Source organism: Oncorhynchus kisutch, linkage group LG14 (genome assembly GCF_002021735.2).
Source record: "Oncorhynchus kisutch isolate 150728-3 linkage group LG14, Okis_V2, whole genome shotgun sequence".
Taxonomy (NCBI): Eukaryota; Metazoa; Chordata; class Actinopteri; order Salmoniformes; family Salmonidae; genus Oncorhynchus; species Oncorhynchus kisutch.
The window spans coordinates 88,100,978-88,106,977 of NC_034187.2; positions in this window are offsets into that span (position 1 = coordinate 88,100,978).

A 6,000-nucleotide genomic window follows, 5' to 3' on the forward strand; every position below is an offset into this window, starting at 1 on the left:
CAGACCCACCCACTGGGGAGCCAGACCCACCCACTGGGGAGCCAGACACACCCACTGGGGAGCCAGACACACCCACTGGGGAGCCAGACCCACCCACTGGGGAGCCAGACCCACCCACTGGGGAGCCAGACCCACCCACTGGGGAGCCAGACCCACCCACTGGGGAGCCAGACACACCCACTGGGGAGCCAGACACACCCACTGGGGAGCCAGACACACCCACTGGGGAGCCAGACACACCCACTGCGGAGCCAGACCCACCCACTGGGAAACCAGGCCCAGCCAATCAGAATGAGTTTTATCCAACAAAATGGCTTTATTACAGACAGAAATACTCCTCAGCACCCCCCGTCCCCGATCCCCGTCAGACGATCCAGCAGAGGAAGAAGCCAGATGTGGAGGTCCTGGGCTGGCGAGGTTACACGTGGTCAGCGGTTGGGAGGCCAGTTGGACGTACTACCAAATTCTCTAAAATGTTGGAGGCAGCCTACGGTAGAGAAATTAAGATTGAATTCTCTGGCAACAGCTCTGCTCTGGTGAACATTCCTTCACAGCACTGACCTCAGCTCACTGTTGAATATAACACCACTGTTGAATATAACACCAGAATATAACACCACTGTTGAATATAACACCACTGTTGAATATAACACCAGAATATAACATCACTGTTGAATATAACACCACTGTTGAATATAACACCACTGTTGAATATAACACCACTGTTGAATATAACACCAGAATATAACATCACTGTTGAATATAACACCACTGTTGAATATAACACCAGAATATAACATCACTGTTGAATATAACACCAGAATATAACATCACTGTTGAATATAACACCAGAATATAACACCACTGTTGAATATAACACCACTGTTGAATATAACACCAGAATATAACACCACTGTTGAATATAACACCACTGTTGAATATAACACCACTGTTGAATATAACATCACTGTTGAATATAACACCAGAATATAACATCACTGTTGAATATAACACCACTGTTGAATATAACACCAGAATATAACACCACTGTTGAATATAACACCACTGTTGAATATAACACCACTGTTGAATATAACATCACTGTTGAATATAACACCAGAATATAACATCACTGTTGAATATAACACCAGAATATAACATCACTGTTGAATATAACATCACTGTTGAATATAACACCAGAATATAACACCACTGTTGAATATAACATCACTGTTGAATATAACACCAGAATATAACACCACTGTTGAATATAGCACCACTGTTGAATATAACACCAGAATATAACATCACTGTTGAATATAACACCAGAATATAACACCACTGTTGAATATAACACCACTGTTGAATATAACACCAGAATATAACACCACTGTTGAATATAACACCACTGTTGAATATAACACCACTGTTGAATATAACACCAGAATATAACACCACTGTTGAATATAACACCAGAATATAACATCACTGTTGAATATAACATCACTGTTGAATATAACACCACTGTTGAATATAACACCACTGTTGAATATAACACCAGAATATAACATCACTGTTGAATATAACACCACTGTTGAATATAACACCACTGTTGAATATAACACCACTGTTGAATATAACACCAGAATATAACATCACTGTTGAATGTAACATCACTGTTGAATATAACACCACTGTTGAATATAACACCACTCTTGAATATAACACCAGAATATAACACCACTGTTGAATATAACACCACTGTTGAATATAACACCACTGTTGAATGTAACATCACTGTTGAATATAACATCACTGTTGAATATAACACCAGAATATAACATCACTGTTGAATATAACATCACTGTTGAATGTAACATCACTGTTGAATATAACATCACTGTTGAATATAACACCAGAATATAACACCACTGTTGAATATAACACCAGAATATAACATCACTGTTGAATATAACATCACTGTTGAATATAACACCACTGTTGAATATAACACCACTGTTGAATATAACACCAGAATATAACACCACTGTTGAATATAACACCAGAATATAACATCACTGTTGAATATAACACCAGAATATAACACCAGAATATAACATCACTGTTGAATGTAACACCACTTGAATATAACATCACTGTTGAATATAACACCACTGTTGAATATAACACCACTGTTGAATATAACACCACTGTTGAATATAACACCACTGTTGAATATAACACCAGAATATAACATCACTGTTGAATGTAACATCACTGTTGAATATAACATCACTGTTGAATATAACACCAGAATATAACACCACTGTTGAATATAACACCAGAATATAACACCAGAATATAACATCACTGTTGAATGTAACATCACTGTTGAATATAACACCACTGTTGAATATAACACCAGAATATAACACCACTGTTGAATATAACATCACTGTTGAATATAACACCAGAATATAACATCACTGTTGAATATAACACCAGAATATAACACCACTGTTGAATATAACACCAGAATATAACATCACTGTTGAATATAACACCAGAATATAACACCACTGTTGAATATAACACCAGAATATAACACCACTGTTGAATATAACACCACTGTTGAATATAACATCACTGTTGAATATAACACCAGAATATAACATCACTGTTGAATATAACATCACTGTTGAATATAACACCAGAATATAACATCACTGTTGAATATAACATCACTGTTGAATATAACACCACTGTTGAATATAACACCAGAATATAACACCACTGTTGAATATAACATCACTGTTGAATATAACATCACTGTTGAATATAACACCAGAATATAACACCACTGTTGAATATAACATCACTGTTGAATATAACATCAGTGTTGAATATAACACCAGAATATAACATCACTGTTGAATATAACACCACTGTTGAATATAACACCACTGTTGAATATAACTCCACTGTTGAATATAACACCAGAATATAACACCACTGTTGAATATAACACCAGAATATAACATCACTGTTGAATATAACATCCTGTTGAATATAACACCAGAATATAACACCACTGTTGAATATAACATCACTGTTGAATATAACACCAGAATTTAACACCACTGTTGAATATAACACCAGAATATAACACCACTGTTGAATATAACATCACTGTTGAATATAACATCACTGTTGAATATAGCACCAGAATATAACATCACTGTTGAATATAACACCAGAATATAACACCACTGTTGAATGTAACATCACTGTTGAATATAACACCAGAATATAACACCACTGTTGAATATAACATCACTGTTGAATATAACACCAGAATATAACATCACTGTTGAATATAACACCAGAATATAACACCACTGTTGAATATAGCACCACTGTTGAATATAACACCAGAATATAACATCACTGTTGAATATAACACCAGAATATAACATCACTGTTGAATATAACACCAGAATATAACACCACTGTTGAATTTAACACCACTGTTGAATATAACACCACTGTTGAATATAACACCACTGTTGAATATAACACCAGAATATAACATCACTGTTGAATATAACATCACTGTTGAATGTAACAACTTGGTACTGACCACAGTCCAGTCTCATCTGGTCTGTCTGGCCTGTCTGGTCTGGTCTGGTCTGTCTGGTCTGTCTGGTCTGGTCTGTCTGGTCTGGTCTGTTTGGTCTATCTGTCTGTCTGTCTGGTCTGGTCTGGTCTATTTGGTCTATCTGTCTGTCTGTCTGTTCTGTCTGGTCTGGTCTGTCTGGTCTGTCTGTCTGTCTGTCTGTCTGTCTGTCTGTCTGTCTGTCTGTCTGTCTGTCTGTCTGTCTGTCTGTCTGGTCTGGTCTAGTCTGTTTGGTCTATCTGTCTGTCTGTCTGTCTGGTCTGTCTGGTCTAGTCTGTCTGGTCTGTCTGGTCTAGTCTGTCTGGTCTAGTCTGTCTGGTCTGGTCTGTCTGGTCTGGTCTGTCTGGTCTGGTCTGTCTGGTCCGGTCTGTCTGGCCTATCTGGTCTGGTCTGTCTGGTCTGTCTGGTCTGGTCTGTCTGGCCTGGTCGGTCTGGCCTGTCTGGTCTGGTCTGTCTGGTCTGGTCTATTTGGTCTATCTGTCTGTCTGTCTGTTCTGTCTGGTCTGGTCTGTCTGGTCTGTCTGTCTGTCTGTCTGTCTGTCTGTCTGGTCTGGTCTAGTCTGTTTGGTCTATCTGTCTGTCTGTCTGTCTGGTCTGTCTGGTCTAGTCTGTCTGGTCTGTCTGGTCTGTTTGGTCTATCTGTCTGTCTGTCTGGTCTGTCATGTCTAGTCTATCTGGTCTGTCTGGCCTGGTCTGTCTGGCCTGTCTGTCTGGTCTGTCTGGTCTAGTCTGTCTGGTCTTTCTGGTCTGTCTGGCCTGGTCTGTCTGGCCTGTCTGGTCTGTCTGGTCTGGTCTGTTCGGTCTATCTGTCTGTCTGTCTTTCTAGTCTGTCTGGTCTAGTCTGTCTGGCCTGGTCGGTCTGGCCTGTCTGGTCTGGTCTGTTTGGTCTATCTGTCTGTCTGTCTGTCTTTCTGGTCTGTCTGGTCTGGTCTGGTCTGTCTGTCTGTCTGTCTGGTCTGGTCTGTCTGGTCCGGTCTGTCTGGCCTGGTCGGTCTGGCCTGTCTGGTCTGGTCTGTTTGGTCTATCTGTCTGTCTGTCTGTCTGTCTTTCTGGTCTGTCTGGTCTGGTCTGGTCTGTCTGTCTGTCTGGTCTGGTCTGGTCTATTTGGTCTATCTGTCTGTCTGTCTGTTCTGTCTGGTCTGGTCTGTCTGGTCTGTCTGTCTGTCTGTCTGTCTGTCTGTCTGGTCTGGTCTAGTCTGTTTGGTCTATCTGTCTGTCTGTCTGGTCTGTCTGGTCTAGTCTGTCTGGTCTGTCTGGTCTGTTTGGTCTATCTGTCTGTCTGTCTGGTCTGTCATGTCTAGTCTATCTGGTCTGTCTGGCCTGGTCTGTCTGTCTGTCTTTCTAGTCTGTCTGGTCTAGTCTGTCTGGTCTGTCTGGTCTGTCTGGTCTGGTCTGTCTGGTCTGTCTGGTCTTGTCTAGTCTGTCTGTCTGGTATGTTTGGTCTATCTGTCTGTCTGGTCTGTCTGGTCTAGTATGTCTGGTCTGTCTAGTCTGGTCTGTCTGGTCTGTCTGGCCTGTCTGGTCTGGTCTGTCTGGCATGTCTGGTCTGGTGTGTCTGGTCTGTCTGGTCTGGTGTGTCTGGTCTGTCTGGTCTGGTTTGGTCTTTCTGGTCTGGTCTGTATGGTATATCTGTCTGTCTGTCTTTCTGGTCTGTCTGGTCTGTCTGGTCTGGTATAGTCTGTCTGTCTGGTCTGGTCTGTTTGGTCTATCGGTCTGTCTGTCTGTCTGGTCTAGTCTGTCTGGTCTGTCTGGTCTGTCTGGCCTGTCTGGTCTGTCTGGTCTGGTGTGTCTGGTCTGTCTGGTCTGGTGTGTCTGGTGTGTCTGGTCTGTCCTGCCTGGTCTGTCTGGCCTGTCTGGTCTGGTCTGCCTGGCCTGTCTGGTCTGGTCTGTCTGGCCTGTCTGGTCTGGTTTGTCTGGCCTGTCTGGTCTGTCTGGCCTGGTCTGTCTGGCCTGGTCGGTCTGGCCTGTCTGGTCTGGTCTGTCTGGTCTGGTCTGTTTGGTCTATCTGTCTGTCTGTCTTTCTGGTCTGTCTGGTCTAGTCTGGTCTGGTGTGTCTGGTGTGTCTGGTCTGTCCTGCCTGGTCTGTCTGGCCTGTCTGGTCTGGTCTGCCTGGCCTGTCTGGTCTGGTCTGTCTGGCCTGTCTGGTCTGGTTTGTCTGGCCTGTCTGGTCTGTCTGGCCTGGTCTGTCTGGCCTGGTCGGTCTGGCCTGTCTGGTCTGGTCTGTCTGGTCTGGTCTGTTTGGTCTATCTGTCTGTCTGTCTTTCTGGTCTGTCTGGTCTAGTCTGGTCTGTCTGGTCTGGTCTAGTCTGTCTGGTCTGGTCTAG